This window comes from Ovis canadensis, chromosome 19, assembly GCF_042477335.2.
Source record: "Ovis canadensis isolate MfBH-ARS-UI-01 breed Bighorn chromosome 19, ARS-UI_OviCan_v2, whole genome shotgun sequence".
Lineage (NCBI taxonomy): Eukaryota > Metazoa > Chordata > Mammalia > Artiodactyla > Bovidae > Ovis > Ovis canadensis.
The window spans coordinates 50,599,489-50,618,286 of record NC_091263.1 but is presented as its reverse complement, the minus strand read 5'-3'; the positions used below and the strand labels follow the sequence as shown (position 1 = coordinate 50,618,286).

At 43.3% G+C, this 18,798-nt stretch overlaps 1 protein-coding gene across 23 annotated transcripts in view; it reads right to left on the bottom strand.

The window, feature by feature from the left end:
- The window catches only part of MAGI1 (membrane associated guanylate kinase, WW and PDZ domain containing 1), a 651,771-nt gene that overhangs the window by 163,418 nt on the left and 469,555 nt on the right, over nt 1-18,798 (bottom strand). For 3 of the 23 annotated variants that reach the window (XM_069561871.1, XM_069561873.1, XM_069561874.1), the window contains exon 1: nt 17,652-17,745. The exons of 19 other annotated variants lie outside the window; for them this stretch is intronic. The gene's annotated coding sequence lies outside the window, so the exon portion shown is untranslated. Of the gene's footprint in view, nt 1-17,651; nt 17,977-18,798 lie in introns of those variants that run through there. One more of the 23 variants, XM_069561875.1, reaches the window with a different exon arrangement.

Sequence of the window (18,798 nt, the reverse complement as noted above, 5' to 3'; positions counted from 1 at the left end):
ATTATCTGAAAGTCTATGTGAAATCTTCACTCAGATCACTGAAGCATCTCAGAATTAATATAGTGCATGCTTAAGGAATTATTATTGGCGGAAGCTGGGGGAAGGAAATAAAGAAACTCTCTGTACTATATTTGCAACTTTATGTAAGTCATACTATTTCCAGAGTAAAAGTCATTAATGATTTTTCAGTCATTAATGATTACTAAAACTAACCTGGCCCATACTGAACTAGTATAGGTTTGTTCTCTACCTCTAAATTCCCCAGCCATCTCAATAAAAGAACCACAGCGCATCCAACGGAAGGGAAGCAATCAGGCACCATCCTGGCTCCTCCAGTTTCCAGCCAAATGACCTTGGACAAACGACCTGACCTTCCCTCACTTCAGTATTGTCATCTGTAAAATGAGAATAAATAGCACCTACAGCACAGAGTTATTGGAAGGATTAAAAAGGCAGGTGCTAGTTAATAACTAATCTCAGTATTAGTACATTTAATGCAAAATAAACAGTAACTGAGCACCCACAGGGTGGAAACAGTGGAGAGACAAAGACAGCTGAGACAGTCACTATCCCCAGCGACTTCACGGCATGACAATACTGTTTTCCTCATTTCTTAGAGCACCATTAAATATTCAAGAAGTAAATGGTAAGTTGACGGTAACTTCTGTTCAGTGTATACTTAGAGAGGAGCTTAGGCAATACCCATTATTTTCATTTTTGGATCTAATTTTGGAGAACACTGGAATCACTTGTGTAGTGTTCTATCACAAAACGTGGATATCTTCCAAAAGATAGCTTTAAAAATGTCACAAAACACTCAATTATTGAAAAGTTCTATCACTGCTCCGTCCTCTCTTCAAAATCACTCTCCAGAATTCAAAGACTTTGATTACCCCCTGAGAATAGTCACAAATTGGATTTTACGAAGTGCTTTGAAAGAGACCAAATTATTCTCACAAGAGGCAATTCCAAACAGACCACCCACCTCAAAACATTTTCTGTGCATGTGAGTAAGGAATTATCCTCATGGTTAAGATGGTTTCTTGATTTAATTCAATGCAAGGAAGAAGCCTTGAAAATTCAGTCTACAAAGTCTTATAAAATCATTTCACTTACTACATCCATCCAATCTCAGATTTTCCACTACTATCTAAGATTGCTTGTGAAAGCTTTTATCACTTGTGTAAATGTTACCTTGGGATAGTTTTTCAAAAAATGACCACTAATGGTTCCACTTCCAGATTACATTATGACAAAGAATGCCGTATAAAGCACAATACTAGATACTATTTTAGAGTTAAAAAGGACTATTGGTTAGGAGCGTGGGATTAGGAAAAAGAAAGACCAGAGTCTGAAACTGGCCTGAGCTATGTGATGTGGACAAGTGCCTCAGTAACTACTCCAAGCCTCAGTTCCACAAATAAATGAGATCAGGAAATGAGATGACAGCTCCTGGCATAAACGAGCACTATGACATCAGTGAGTATGACGATAATGACAGCAAGAGTGACCCAGAGCTGGAATCCAGGTCTGATTGCCTCTGAAACTCAATCTCATTTTACTATCTGTTGTACAGCTTTTTTCAACTCTGGTCTCCAATCCAGAGCATCAAGACAAGCATTCAGCTCTGGTTCTTAAGGTGCAGAAGGTGCAAAATCTCTGCAGGATGAGTCTGTTCAACCCCTTCACTATGGCAGGTAGTCTGCAGCAGGAAGAATAGAGCCTGAAGGGGAAGTGCCAATTCTCCACATGGGGGACAAGGCACCATATGGCCCTGCAATTAGGGAGGAATTACACTGCCAAGAGCAAAAATAACCCTGGCAAAATCCAAAACGGCTGGTAGGAGATGTCGGCCCAGGTCAGCTCCTTCTTGGGGCTGTTCTTATTTCCCAATAGATTTTACCGATTTGTGATGAATTTGAAAACGAACTGAAAGATGAAAAGGAAAACTGATGATAGCAGATATTTCTAAGGCCAGGCCATTAAAACAATTTTCTCCTTTCCTATAAGCCTGGTGCATCAATAACTCTTCAAAGGGAAGATCATTGTTCACTTTGAGGAAGCTTAACAACCTCACTCTCTTGTTTTAAAAAAAGAAAAGCAGGTGAACTAAATGAGATGGCTCACCTCTTGTAGCTCAGACATAAGTTTCTGAGGTCATGTGCCAGAGATGGCAAAGGGGAGAGGAGGAAGGAAGCTGTAGAGACAGATCCCACCAGTCTCTAGGAGTAAAATTCATCTTCAGAGGAAAAAGGCAGGGAACACTGATATAGGATCCCTAAGAATGTGACCTCACGTGTATTTCTATGAGTATACAGGTATGTGTCACACCAGAAAAATGAACATGGTGATCTTTTGAATCCAGAAAGTAACCCAAATATTGTTTCTCTTTTAATAGAATGAAACTATCAATGACATGCACATACATTTCATTCAACTGAAAGCTATTTTATGCATTTGACTATGAGGGATGATTCAGAGAAAAACGGCAAAGGGCTGTACTAGCCAAAATGAAAATTAACAGTTCTTAAAATAGAGATCAGTTAGGTCATCTCTTTCTTAATTATGACACCTCAATATCTTTTTCTTGACAGCTTATAGTCAAAATCACCCTTCGTGGCTGCTGCTTTGGTTAAACAGCAGCTGAGCAAGCTGGCTTGAATTCAAGGACCACGTTTATTTATTTATTGTTTTAAATTGGAGGCTAATCACTTTACAATATTGTAGTGGTTTTGCCATACATTGACATGAATCAGCCATGGGTGTACATGTGTTCCCCATCCTGAGCCCCGCCTCCCACCTCCCTCCCCGTCCCATCCCTCTGAGGACCACGTTTAAAAAAAAATAAAGAAAAGCTCTAGATTCATATCTACTTGGTAAGATGCTCACACCATAAGGGGCACATGAAAACTGAAACAAATGAAAAAGATTCATGCCTCAATTTCTGCTCACTCTGGAGATTTTACCCACAGCATTGAAAGGCAGCTGACATGGATTGTATTATATGTATGTTTTTCCTTATAAATTTTGATTTATTTTTTTATATAGACTCACATTTCACTATTATTTTATTCTTTTTGTTCTAATCTCTCTCCTAACAAGCTGTAACTTCTGTGAAGGTGGAATTCATCTTTGTGTAATAACTCCTAGCACACTCCAGGTTCCTACCTTCTAGTACTTTCCACACAGGAGGTTTTCAGGAACCTTACACTGGATAATAGTAATGGGGGAAAAATAATGTGCTAATGAAATGTGATTTTTTTTAAATGAAAGGTATGAACTGTTGCTACATCTTACCTTTCCTAGAAATTTCCTTTATTTTTTTGTAAATTTATTTATTTTAATTGGAGACTAATTACTTTACAACATTGTAGTGGTTTTTGCCACACATTCACATGAATCAGCCATGGGTGTACATGTGTCCCCCATCCGGAAACCCCCTCCCACCTCTCTCCCCATCCCATCCCTCAGGGTTGTCCCAGTGCACCAAAAAGGGTAATATGCCTTCTGGCTGGCCTCCTTACAACAGTAAGGAAGGTAAAAAGGTATCCAAAAGGATTTCACAGTCTTTTCAAAGAAGACAATCCTTTTAATTTACAGAGTAGAATTTGCATTAAGAACGTACTGTTTTGTTCTATCTAGTCTCCATTTCCTATTTTCCTACAGTCCAGTGAGTGACCCTGACCTAGCTATCAGCATGGTCCATTCTCTAGCCAAGTGTTCAGCAGTGGTCATATGATCCAAGTTAATCCGACTGGATTCAAACTCAGGACTTATTTATAATTGTAACCATTAAGAAAAAGAAACTCACTTTTCTGGGAGATTGCTAAACTGCAAGGAAGGGAGTCTACAGCTGTGAGGAACAATATCATTCCCATCAGAGACGAGCCTGTGAATTCAATCAACACAGCACAGAGCAGAGCTGAGGTACAGATTCATGATAACAAATCCTGGGTACCTGGATCCAGCCATTCCTGAAGGCAGCTGTATCTTCAGACTTTTTCCCATTAGATAAGCCAATAAATTCTCTTTTCTGATTAAATCAGGACTAATTTCAGATTCTAACTATGGTAATGGAAAAGAGTTGTAAGTGAAATATGGGTGTTCCTGAGGATTACCACAGGTTTGCAACACTCAGATTCTTCACAATATATCCCAATCTATTTTCTCTAACCTCACCTGCCATCATCTACCATTCATTCCATGCATTTAAATATTAGATGCCGTCCATTACCAACTGCCCATGAAAAGACCAGGCACATTTATGCCAACATGCCTTTGCTCATGACATTAGCTCTCTTCACGAGATCCTTCCTCCTTTCTTTGCCTGGAAAACTATTTATACTACAGAGCCCATTTTTCCATAACCATCTCCCAAGACTCATTAGCAGAAACAGCAACTCCCTTCTCTATGTCTCCTCTGCATTTCCTCCTACGATATGGGACGCGATGGCATTTCCCACACTGGACTACTGTTAAATGTTCCTTTAACTCTACTCCTGTTCAACAGTCCATACTCAAGAAAGTGAACGTACTCGCTTTTGTTTCCTCACAGTCTAATGTTCACTAAATGACTGTATGAAGGAAAAAGGAATGCAAGGCAGAGGAAAGGGATATTTTCTGAACAAGATTCTAGAGAACTTCAAAACAACTTGTAATAAAAGCGAAAATCAGAAGATCAGTATTAGATTCAAACATTTCCAAAATAACCTTCCCATCTTCTTCCTTACACTGAAGAATCACTAGAAACAATCACTGCTGTAGCCAAATTAGGATTCCATGTTCTTACCCCAAACTTATGAAAACTGCATTTTAAGAGACAGAGAACAAATTTAATGAAGTTAGATCCACAACTGTGGATCTGCTTCTCACATTTCCCATAATGTACAGGTTAGAGCATAAGAATGAAATCTTAAGGCAGCAATATGGATTTCAGGAAAGCAATGGCTTCAAGGACACCTACTCGCAGTATAGTCAGCAAACTGCCTCAGCTACAAATAATCCTTTAACAGGGATGGATACTCAACGGGAAATTGGTTGCCCAGACAGAAAAGTACGCATCACACTTTTAGCAAGCTGTGACACTTATCTCTCTCCTTCTCTCATCCAAAAATATTTGTCTTGTGTTAAGCATTGTTGGAAAGAAATACATACATCCAGAAATCTCCTACAGGTAGATGCATTGCAAGTGAGGCTGGGTTTAACTGTAAAATTACCAAAGCTCTTTGAAATCAGGAAAAGAAAACATTAAGTCTATCAAGAGAAGCATGTAATTGAGCTGAAAAATTAATTACAGCCTCAATGTAATTCTCTTCAATTGGTAAGGTTTCCTAGATACTCCACTATCATCTCAGTCTTGATGAGCAAGATTCATGTCAGAACCAGATGGATGTGAAAGGCAGCAGCCAGACCCAGAGCAGCCACTTTCTCTCCATTTGGTCCTCAATATTTTTCTTTTGTGAAACAAGACACACACACCAAGTACCATCAAACAGCAAATTCTCTCCTGCTATTGCCAAGGGGCCATCTGAAATGGATATCCCCATTCTCTGAGGAACGCGAACAACAACCAAAAAAAGATGCCTGTGTCCTTTTAACCTGGACCCGCATTTGTGATCACGGGCCAAAGCATATGTGCTCAATAATAGGGGTGTAAGAAAACATATGTTAAATAACTCACTACAGCACAACTCGGGATCAAAAGCAGAGCAAACCTCGCAATGCTATTGCTAGACACAAAGGGAGCTGGCTTCTTTAGTACTTTAGCAGCTTGTGTACAACTAGTTAGCATATGAAGAGAGGCCCTGTGCCCATACCCACTTTCTGGAAATAAAAGCTGTCTGTCATCAATATAAATAGTTTACATACCAATAGTTTCTAATTAACCTTTCACCAGTGGTTTCGACCACAAGGGCCTTTTCCTTCTGAGCCTCAGGAGCCAGAGGACTAACTCTAGACTCATAGCCCTTGCTTTTAAAGGGATTTCAATTCTGGATTTGAGTATCACCTCTGCTACTTAGGAGCTATGTGAACTTGGGTCAGTAACTTAACTTCTCTTGCTTTGCCATATACTTAGAAAAGGCATAATAGCTCTCTCATAAGACCAATGAGAATATGAGGTTAAATAATGGATGGAAGCGCTTGTCACCATGAAGTGTTTAAGGGAGAGTCACAAAGTGTGTACACACAATGACAACCAGTAGTTAGACTTTCAGTAACAGGTATGTCATGATAACTATTCTAGACCAACTATCACAGACAATAGCAGAGTCTTCTTAATTTATATTTGCCTTCCTGGACCACTCTACCCTGAAGAAATACAAACCTCTTTGAAATTCAGTTCAGTTGCTGAGTCGTGTCCGACTCTTTGCGACCCCATGGACTGCAGCATGCCAGGCCTCCCTGTCCATCACCAACTCCAAGAGTTTACTCAAACTCATGTCCATTGAGTCAGTGATGCCATCCAACCATCTCATCCTCTGTCATCCCCTTCTCCTCCTGCCTTCAGTCTTTCCCAGAATCAGGGTCTTTTCCCCACGAGTCAGTTCTTTGCATCAGGTGGCCAAAGTATTGGAGTTTCAGCTTCAGCATCAGTCCTTCCAATGAATATTCAGGACTGATTTTCTTTAGCATGGACTGGTTGGATCTCCTTGCAGTCCAAGGGACTCTCAAGAGTCTTCTCCAACACCACAGTTCAAAAACATCAATTCTTTAGTACTCAACTTTCTTTATAGTCCAACTCTCACATTCATACATGACTACTGGAAAAACCATAGCTTTGATTAGATGGACCTTTGTTGGCAAAGTAATGTCTTTGCTCTTTAATATGCTGTCTAGGTTGGTCATAACTTTTCTTCCAAGGAGCAAGAGTCTTTTAATTTCATGGCTGCAATCACCATCTGCAGCGATTTTGGAGCCCCAAAAAATAAAGTTTGTCACTGCTTCCACTGTTTCCCCATCTATTTGCCAATAGATCTTAGCTTTAAAAAAAAAAAAATTCAGACAAGGACTTTCCTCTTTTCACTTAAAGGAAACACTTCATGGTTCCTCTTTAGCACATCTAAACTGCCAGTATCATTCCTCTTGTGCTTTGAGGCAATTATTGAATAAAATAAGGATCAATCAAACACAAACACTTTGAGAGCAGGACAGCCAACCTGACAACCAAGAGGGCTACTATTATTAAGTGACAAATGGACAGAACTCGCTGGACAAAAGGATGATTCCATGTAGGTGGGACAGAGTGGGATGCCCGGAGACCTCTTCATGCAACACAGAATGGTGCACAATTTAAAACTAGTACATAGTTTACTTCTAGAATTTTCCATTTGACATTTCTGGACCATGGTTGATCTCAGGTAACAGAAACCAAGGAACACAAAACTGAATAACTATATCTTCTCATTCTGCTTCATTATTTCTTATCAAAACATGTACCACTCCCTGGCATTGTGTATTTATTAGGGGGTTATTTTCTGTATCCACACTCCATAATGTAAGGTTGGTTGAGCTCACTGCTATGCCCCCCAGTTCCCATTACAGTGTTTGGCTAAAAAGAAGCCCTCAATAAAACTCTGGAGGATGACAGAATGAAGTGAAGTCAAAAAGTGTAAGGGTTATAAATTTATGTATTTGTTCTGGGGAGAAGGGTGTCTTTGATAAAAGTATTTTTAATATTGCAGGTTATTTTAAGGATATCCTCTACTTAGGCAAGAAATATTTATTGGAAGTACAAAATGCTACCTTCTAGGCATGGACGAAGAGCTAATGATTAATCAGATCCTGACCTTAAACAGGTTTTAGAATAATCTGGTTTCTATACACTTTTACTGCTGCTGCTAAGTCGCTTCAGTCGTGTCCAACTCTATGCGACCCCATAGACGGCAGCCCACCAGGCTCCCCCGTCCCTGGGATTCTCCAGGCAAGAACACTGGAGTGGGTTGCCATTTCCTTCTCCAACGCATGAAAGTGAAAAGGGAAAGTGAAGTCGCTCAGTCATATCTGACTCTTAGCGACCCCACGGACTGCAGCCTACCAGGCTCCTCCGTCCATGGGATTTTCCAGGCAAGAGTACTGGAGTGGGGTGCCATTGCCTTCTATACACTGGGGTGCATCAAAGTGAAAGTGAAAGTCGCTCAGTCGTATCCAACTCTATTCGACCCCATGGACTATACAGACCACGGAATTCTCCAGGCCAGAACCCTGGAGTGGGTAGCCTTTCCCTTCTTGAGGGGATCTTCCCAACCCATGGATTGAACCCAGGTCTCCCGCATTGCAGGCAGATTCTTTACCAGCTGAGCCACCAGGGAAGCCCAAGAATACTGGAGTGGGAACCATATCCCTCTTCCAGCAGATCTTCCTGACGCAGGAACTGAACTGGGCTTTCCTGCACTACAGGCAGATTCTTTACCAACGGACCTATTGGGGAAGCCCTGGGGTGCATCAAAGTACAGCAAAGCTTCTTTCACTAGAACTGCCCTTCGCCATCCTCCTATGTGATGAAAGCAAAGGTGGCCACATTGCTAAATTGTAAGCAACAACGAGCGTGCAGGGAGAAGGATGGAGGAAGCAGATGGAGAAAGACGCAGCAGCTGAAAGAGGACGTCAGGGCTCCCCACAGCACTGCCAATCCCAGTTTCCAACTGGCACCGAATCCCTGGGTGGCACAAGAACCAGCAATTCTGAGGGGGCGGGGGTGGTGGGGAATAATTAGGCACTAGATAAGAAGAACTTCTTTAAGGTGTATACCTTCCTAGGCAAAACTAGGCGAAAGAAAGAAACAGAAACCTAAACATACATTAAAACATGAAGATGTCTCTCATAACCAGCTAAAAAGTAAAACCTGATAACTTTATGGAGGATAATAAATAAGCAACTATCGAAAGTCAGTTCAGTTCAGTTGCTCAGTCGTGTCCAGCTCTTTGCAACCCCATGAATCGCAGCACACCAGGCCTCTCTGTCCATCACCAACTCCCGGAGCTCACTCAGACTCGCGTCCATCGAGGTGGAGATGCCATCCAGTCATCTCATCCTCTGTCGTCCCCTTCTTCTCCTGCCCCCAATACCTCCTAACATGAGTCTTTTCATGGCCAAAGTACTGGAGTTTCAGCTTTAGCATCATTCCTTCCAAAGAAATCCCAGGGCTGATCTCCTTTAGGATGGACTGGTTAGATCTCCCTGCAGTCCAAGGGACTCTCAAGAATCTTCCCCAACACCACAGTTCAAAAGCATCAATTCTTCGGCGCTCAGCCTTCTTCACAGTCCAACTCTCACATCCATACATGACCACTGGAAAAACCATAGCCTTGACTAGACAGACCTTTGTTGGCAAAGTAATGTCTCGGCTTTTCAATATGCTATCTAGGTTGGTCACAACTTTTCTTCCAAAAAGTAAGCGTCTTTTAATTTCATGGCTGCAATCACCATCTGCAGTGATTTTGGAGCCCCCCAAAATAAAGTCTGACACTGTTTCCACTGTTTCCCTGGTCACAACTTTTCTTCCAAAAAGTAAGCATCTTTTAATTTCATGGCTGCAATCACCATCTGCAGTGATTTTGGAGCCCCCCAAAATAAAGTCTGACACTGTTTCCACTGTTTCCCCATCTATTTCCCATGAAGTGATAGGACCAGATGCCATGATCTTAGTTTTCTGAATGTTGAGCTTTAAGCCAACTTTTTCACTCTCCTCTTTCACTTTCATCAAGAGGCTTTTTAGCTCCTCTTCACTTTCTGCCATAAGGGTAGTGTCATGTGCATTTCTGAGGTTATTGATATTTCTCCCGGCAATCTTGATTCCAGCTCGTGCTTCTTCCAGTCCAGCGTTTCTCATGATGTACTCTGCATATAAGTTAAATAAGCAGGGTGACAATATACAGCCTTGACGTACTTCTTTTCCTATTTGGAACCAGTCTGTTCTGAACCATGTCCAGTTCTTACTGTTGCTTCCTAACCTGCATATGGGTTTCTCAAGAGGCAGGTCAGGTGTTCTGGTATTCCCATCTCTTTCAGAATTTTCCACAGTTTATTGTGATCCACACAGCCAAAGGCTTTGGCGTCTAATGTCAAGATACTATTTAATAATAAAAAATAAGTACTTGAGCAAAATCAGATTTATGTAAGGTCATATTCATAATTTCATGTTAAATGTATAAAGCAGGACACAAAAGCACATTAGATATTACGGGAAATCCTGAATGAACTTTCTGACCAAAAAAATATAAAAACATATATACACATATATATGCACACATATTTATACACATTATTTATATAGACACACATGAAGAGAGAGTATTATATATATGGAAAGAAAGATATAGAAGTGGATATAGGTAAGGAAAATATAGCTGTGTTCAAAATGATGATTCCTAGTTTATGTAATTAATTAAGAACGATTTATTCTTGATATCTTTTCGTACTTTTCAGATTTTCTTTTTGTACTTTTCAGACAAAATGCTGTAATTTACTTTAGAATATTACTCAAGCACTTCTGAAATATTCTGTTTAGTCACAGTTCAGTTCAGTTGCTCAGTCGTGTCCGACTCTTTGCAACCCCATGAATTGCAGCATGCCAGGCCTCCCTGTCCATCACCAACTCCTGGAGTTCACTCAAACTCATATCTATCAAATCAGTGATGCCATACAACCATCTCATCTTCTGTCATCCCCTTCTCCTCCTGCCCCCAGTCCCTCCCAGCGTCAGAGTTTTTTCCAATGAGTCAACTCTTTGCATGAGGTGGCCAAAGTATTGGAGTTTCAGCTTTAGCATCAGTCCTTCCAAAGAACACCCAGGCCTGATCTCCTTTAGAATGGACTGGTTGGATCTCCTTGCAGTCCAAGGGACTCCCAAGAGTCTTCTCCAGCACCACAGTTCAAAACCGGGGGTGGCAGCTGGGAGGAGCTATGCCACACCCGAGGCCAGGGGTGGCGGCTGAGAGGAGCAACCCCACGTCCAAGGAGCAGTGGCTGCAGGGGTGCAGGAGGGCCGAGAGGAGCTACTCCATGTTCAAGGTCAGGAGGAGCAGTGGTGAGGAGATACCCCTCATCCAAGGTAAGGAGCAGCAGCTGTGCTTTGCTGGAGCAGCCGTGCAGAGATACCCCATGTCCAAGGTAAGAGAAACCGAAGTAAGATGGTAGGTGTTGCAAGAGGGCATCAGAGGGCAGACACACTGAAACCATACTCACAGAAGACTAGTCAACCTAATCACACTAGGACCACAGCCTTGTCTGACTCAATGAAACTAAGCCATGCCCGCGGGGCCACCCAAAACCGGCGGATCATGGTAGGAGGTCTGACGGAATGTGGTTTATTCACAACTAAATACCAAATGCTTTCAAAACAATCAGGAAAATACTTATAGTTGAACCAGTTGGTTTATTCCTCATCGCAACAGGGAGAGTGCACACTTTGAGGTTTGTGGGTGGTTCAAGAACACAGTGGACTTCCCAGGTGGTTCAGATAGTAAAGAATCCACCTGCAATGCAGGAGACCAGGATTCAATCCCTTGGTCAGAAAAAAACCCCTGGAGATGGGAATGGCTACCCACTCCAACATTATTGCCTGGAAAATCCACTGGACAGAGGAACCTGGTGAGGCAACAGCCCATGAAGTCACAAAGAGGCAGACATGACTGAGCGACTAAGCAAATCAACAAGACGGCACTGCAGAGGGGTTTTAGTCCTGAGTCATGTGGGCATGAGGCAAGTGACTTCAGGGGATGTGAGGGAAGGTTCAGGAAGTAAGGCTTCCTTCCAAACTGGATGCTATTAGAAAGTGGAGACAATTTTCTGTTTGCATATTCAAATAAATCTTAGAATACTACATTTGTAACTATAAAAATCAAGAAGCAGCAGTGAGTCGTATTAGTCAGAGGGAGGGGATGTACCATCATTTTGGTGGTCTGAACAACATTTACGTCTTTGGCCATGTGGAGACATGATTACGAATGGTCTTGTCCTGAGTCATCTTTCACATCAGTAACAAGGACTCACTGATAGCAGCAGGCCAGCTCCAGAATCTCAAGGAACAGACAGGCTGTTAAAAGCATCGAGGAAAAAGTATTGTGATATGTGTTATCTCTGATAACACACACACTGAAAACGCAGGGGTTATTTTGTAAATTAAGTAATACATGTGAGTTCGACTGAGGAGTTAAAAACTACTATATACATATTAAGGTGGTGCTAACATCCTCACGATCATTGTCATCTGTATCAATCTTTTCTAAGACGTAAGAAATAAGAATCAGTATTCTTTCAGAGGTCAGCAACGGAAACTTGTACACTGGTTTTACCCTACCGAGACAGTTAAGGATGGTAAAAATTAAGGCCCAGATCTTTAAAACGGATAGATACTAAATATTTAGACAACTTTTAAAACATCTATTTCTTAACTGCAACATGCATCCTTAAAAATCCGTAAGAAAGAAAGAAGTGTAATACCTATCCCCAAATACAGTAACTAAAAGAAACTTAAAGATTGAGAGGGAAGAGGAGCCAAGGTGAAACGGAATAATGGGTGCAACAAACTTTCAATGGTCCGGTCAGAAACAAAACAATGAGAGAAAGCAAGTATCACACACGATTAACATCTGAGCCTACAAACAGTATTAAAAAACTACAGAACTCTTGAGAGCTTCCTCCTGTGTTCTCGTGGGCCATCTCATATTTTGGAGACGACCTCCCTACAGAACCTACATAAGGGTCGAAATTCTGAAAGTACACGTAAGATGTTTTTCAAAAATTAGGGAAGTACTTGTCCTGAAGCAAAAACTGCTTAATCTGAGACTAGCCCTTATTGTTATGAAACTAAAATTCTTATTATGGCAGAAAGTGAAGAGGAACTAAAGAGCCTCTTGATGAAAGTAAAACAGCAGAGTGAAAAATTTTGCTTAAAACTCAACATTCAGAAAACTAAGATCAGGGCATCTGGTCCTATCACTTCATGGCAAATAGATGGGGAAACAGTGGAAGCAGTGACAGACTTTATTTTGGGGGGGCTCCAAAATCACAACAGATGGTGACTGCAGCCATGAAATTAAAAGACACTTGCTCCTTGGAAGGAAAGCTATGACCAACCTCTAGACAGCATATTAAAAAAGCAGAGACATTACTGACAAGTTCCATATCGTCAAAGTTTTGGTTTATCCAGTAGTCATGTATGGATGTGAGAGTTGGACCATAAACAAAGCTGAGTGCTGAAGAATTGATGCTTTTGAACTGTGGTGTTGGAGAAGGCTCTTGAGAGTCCCTTAGATTGCAAGATCAAACCAGTGCATCCTAAAGAAAATCAGTCCTGAATATTCATTGGAAGGACTGATGCTGAACCTGAAGCCCCAGTATTTTGGCCTGATGGGAAGAACTGACTCATTAGAAAAGACTCTGATGCTGGGAATATTGAAGGTAGGAGGAGAAGGGGATGACAGAGGATGAGATGGCTGGATGGCATCATTGACTCTCTGGACATGAGTTTGAGCAAGCTCTGGGAGATGGTGATGGACAGGGAAGACTGGCATGCTGCAGTCCATGGGGTCGCAAAGAGCTGGACATGACTGAGCGACTGAACTGAACTGAACTGATGTGACTCATACTTTAGCAATCCATTCATTACAAAATAATTTATGGGGTTCCTGAGAGGTACCATGCTTTTATAAAGCATGAAGGTGCATGAAACCTGTTCTAATAGACAAAAAAAAGAGTCTGCCTCATGAGCAACTCCAAAGGCAGGACAATGCATCAATGTAGGAATTACATCCAGTAGACACCTCTCAAAAAAAAAAAAAAAATTCCAGTCCTATCATCATATCAAAGAGTTGCATGTGTGACTTGCTAAGTCACTTCAGTCGTGTCCAACTCTGCAACCCCATGGACCATAGCCTTCCAGGCCCCTGGTCCATGGGATTCTCCAGGCAAGAATACTGGAGTGGGTTGCCATTTCCCCCTTGAGGGGGTCTTCCTAACCCAGGGATCACACCTGAGCCTCTTATGTCTCCTGCATTGGCAGGTGAGTTCTCTACCACTAGCTCCACCTGGGAAGTTCTATCAAAGTATTTAAATAAGGCAAAGAAATTAAACAGCATATAATAAAAGAATAACAGAAAGGGTTAAATAGAACATTGGGGAAAATTAGGTACTCTTAACTTTTCAGTGTTTGACTAGTACATGTACAAATGGGGAAGGGTTTAAAAAGTAAAACAACAATCAACCAACCAGCAAACACAAAAATTCCCTCCCACCCCTAGCCCTACATTTGCAAACAAATATACATTCACTCATTTAAAAACATACATAGCATTGAACTATAAACTCTGTGCAATACCTTGTTTTGCCTCAATGAACAACATTCACTTATTCAGTCAGTGATTTACTAAGCATCTATTACATAGCAAGCACTACTGTACAGGGGCTGGAGAGCTGATCAAAATGGATAAAATCCTTAAACTCATGGAGTTGATACTGCAGTATTACATTCTATATCAGCATATAAACCATACTTCATTCTCTCAAGGGGCTGTATTCACCCACTGTAAGTATATGCTGCTATGTCTTCAACCAGTCTCTTACTGATGGGCTTTTAGATCCTTTTCCAGTTAATGCATGTTTTTTTTTTTTTTTAATAAATGTTGATCTTATGGCATTCTCTTCATTTATAAACAAATATTTGGGCCAAATTCTAAACAGCCACTTAAAACCAGTTAATTTACGTCAACATTGTATCTTGAAAATGTTTTATTCATTAAGTTCTTTTCGTTTAACCAGTATCTATAAAACCACATGGGAGAAGATATTCTCTTAGAATTGTTTAACTAAGTTAAAATTCCAGTTGATTATTTGTAACAGTGTAGCAGAATATGTTACAGTTTTTCAGAACCCAAGAAGAAAGCAAATGTCATTGCCAATCCATTCCCCCCGCCCCCACCCCGCCTTGCAACTGTTAGGTGTGGTGCTAATTCTTCCAGCTGGTTTTCAGGCAGCTTTAAAATTAACTTTGAAGTTTCCCTAACCCTTAAAAGTCAGAGTGACTGCTTTGCCAAGAGAAACGGAGCTCTTACTGAACAGGACAGAATTCACTCTGTGTGTGTGTGTGTGTGTGTGTGTGTGTGTGTCTCCCACAACATTTGCAAAGGGTGTGTGTGTGTGTGTGTGTGTCCCACAACATTTGCAAAGGGTGTGTGTGTGTGTGTGTGTGTGTGTGTGTGTGTCTCCCACAACATTTGCAAAGGGTCCATGATGTACCCACTCCAGTATTCTTGCCTGGAGTATCCTCATGGACAGAGGAGCCTGGTGGGCTACAGTCCACGGGGTCGCAAACAGTCAGACATGACTGAAAGACTAAGCACAGTATGCACTACGGCCCAGGGAGTAATTGCTGAACCATACAAATTCAGAAACGACAAAACAAAAACAAACCAGATACAGGAACCTGCACTGAGTCACGAAAAAACACAATCAAACCAAACCAAACAACAAACTCCAACAACCACATTTCTTGAGTACTATGTATGCCAGACCCTGTGTCAAGGGTTTTAAGTACATCTTCTCATGTGGTAGCAGGACAACCCCTCTACATATGTGAAAACTGAGGCTTAAGAGAAGTTTAGATATTTTGCCAAGTTCATTCAGCCCCTGCATGATAGGACTGAAGGTAAACATGGACAGCCTTGGCTTTAAAATCTGTAACTGGTTATGACACTGTGTTCCTGCAACTACAAAATCCATTTAATAATTGTTTATAAATTATGTACCAGTCACGTAAAATGACAAACCATGGAAGAGTGATAAAGGTTAACTCACAATTCTACATATGTTGGATCCAAGATTCAACCCCAGTCTATGTGACTCAACACTGAGTCTTCCTGAATCCACCTTGTGGAACCTCAGAATGACGATGCCATGGACAGATTTTACTGCCCACCTTCCTCAAAGAAGAATAGTTAAGGGCATCAGCTCTGGACTAATACTGCCTAGATTCAAATCCCAGCAAGTGGTTACTGTGGACACAGGATAAATTAATCTCTCCATGTTTCCATTTATCTATTAGAGATTCTTGGTAGCTCTATGTATCAACGAGGATACTATATGTAAAGAGCTGAGAACTGTGTCCAGCCAATGCTTAGGCTCTCTAGACAGCTCACCACTACGACAACACTGCCATTATTCATTCTAGAATAGAGCTACAATCACCTATCTTACATACAGATGACAGACGATGAGATGGTTGGATGGCATCACCAACTCAATGGACATGAGTCTGAGCAAGGGAGACGGTGAGGGACAGGGAAGCCTGGCGTGCTGCAGCGATGGATCGCAGAGTCTGACACAACTGAGCCACCAAATGACAAAATACAAACAACCACAAAACCGCCTCAGGGGGCACAGCCTGGGGTTGAAACACATCATATGCTGTAGAAAAGGCCAACTGTGAAAATTCATTATTAGGAGAAAATTAAGGAGAATATTCAACTGAGGAGCCACTGAGGAACTCCTGAACTCCCATCCAACAGCTCCTCAAGCAAGAACTACCAAACCCCGCTGAGAATTCACAGAACCCGCTACCGTGGATCTGCTTCGGGCTGAAGGAAGAAACTCTGCCTTTGGCAGACTGGCGTGATTGCCAGGAGTTGCATTTCCTGTGAGTGGGCAGCGATGCCATAGCAACTAGACCCACGGGATGTCTGGGGGCATCCCAGGTGAAATGGAGCCCTCACAGCTTCAGAGCGACCTTTTACCCACAGAAGAATCCCAACAGAGGAGGAGAAGGGCAGCTGACTGACAGCAAGCCAAGGACGTCTGGGGTGCCTCAGCATCCGTCCTTCTCTGTTGGGAGCCTTCAGCGGCTCAGAGTTGGGGTGGGGGGACGAGGGCTTTACAATGGGGCTCAGCACAAAAGGCCCTCCTCCTTCTCAGCCCCTCTCCTTTTTCTGCAGCTGAGCCCACTTATATGCAAACAACGCTCTAAAAGCAGCTCAAAATACAGGCTTCTGGATGGCTGAGGAAGGACAAGGTGGGGGAGCCAACAGTTCAGAGAGGCAGCAGGCCGGTGAAGTGGGGTCTGCAGGGACGGGAGGCAGGGACGGGAGGCAGGGACGGGCCAGCGGGCGGGGGCGCGGGGCGGGGGGGGGGGGGCGCGACCCTGTCTTTTACCCAACTGGAAGCAAAGTAAAGCATCATCCCCCGGGCCCCCTGCCTCAAGCAGCGCGAGCCTGGAGCAGAGCGACCGCTCTCATCCCCTTCCACCTGCCCCCACGCGGCAACCAAGGCTGTCCCCGCGTGGGGGCCTTGCCGCTCAGCTGTGCCGCCGGAGACGCTCGCCCAGAAAACATGGCTGAGGATCCGCGATGCGCGCGCGACGCGGGAGCGTTTTGGGGAGGGATGCGCCCGGCGCCCGGCCCCGCAGCTGGGAGAGGTCGGAGGTGGGGAACTTGAACGCCTGGGCTGGAGGCAAGTGCAGCGCGTGCCAGCTGCTCCTCGGCGCGGCTCCTTCCTTCCTCCCGCCCTCTTCTTCCTCCCCTTTCCTCCTCCTTCCCGTCTTCCTGGCTTCCTCCCTTCTTCATCCCTGCCCAGCCTCCTTCCTGCCACCCCGACCCTCGTCCCTGCCCTCCTCCTGCCGTCACTCCCGAGCCAGGGGGCAAAACCCGCCCGCCCGCGGTTACCTGCGGGCCCTCAGAGTGGCCCCAAGGTCCGCCTCGGTCACTGCCGGAGTCCAGGCGCGCACTCAGCCGCCGCCCGCCTCATCCCCGCGCATCTGAGCGGCCCCAGCGGCAGCTGCTCCTTTTATGGGGCCCGCAGGCAGAGGCAGTGCCCTGGCGTCCCCAGCCCGCTCGGGCTGCAGCGTCGTCAATGTGCGCTATTCACACTCAGGGGCCGCTGCTGGGTCCCTGGTAGTGAGCGGCGGCCTCCCGCCCACCCCCATCCACAGGGCCTGGGTAGGGGTGCGGAGGGGGTGGGGTGTGGATAAACAGGGCTTTCACGGTACCCAGCGTGGGAGGGGAGGTCACGTGGTCCCGGTCCAGGGTAACCAAGGAAATATGGGCCCACGAAGAGCTGCAACCTTGGAAACGGATGTGGAGACGGTGGTCAAACAGGAGAGCCAGATATACTTTAAAATATATCAGGAATAAAGTTGAACTTTCCTTCCTTATCATTATTTTATTTAAAATAACAATTCTTAAATAGCACCTGCCCTTTTACTAATGACTATGAGGAGCCTTTTATTCTCTCCTGGTACAGACTATTCTGAAAGTACTGTGCTGGTGTTCCAGTATACCACTGCGACCCTTTGGTTAATACAGATTGCCTCTTCACTCTTCAGGAAACTTAGATTGGCCCCAATCCATAGAATAAAAGCCAAACACCTTAGCTTAGCATTCAAGGTCCCTTAAAAAAAAAAGAAATCCTAAAAAAGGGGCCCTACTCTCTAGTTGCAAAGCCAATCCATCTCATCATTATGCAGCCCTGGAAAGAGGGAACTATTTGTCTGGCCTCTGAAAGATGAAAAGAATGAAGCTCAAAGAGGTTAAGTAACAGTCAAAGGTCACTCAGCTAAGAGCTTGGAGCAATGTCTCCGGTCAGTCCAAGTTCAAAGTCCTGAATCTTGGTCTCCCTGAGCATCTGCCTTTTGTGAACTTTTAAGGTCAAGGGGCATGCCTTTTGAACTCTGGAAAATACTTCACCTCTTCTCTGGCAAGGATAAACCTGAAAAAGGTGAGTTCCTTGGGCTAAGAGGGAAAAAAAAAAAAGAGAGCTCCCTTTGAATCTATCACCTCACCTCAGCATTTCCTTTCGATTCATATAGAATGT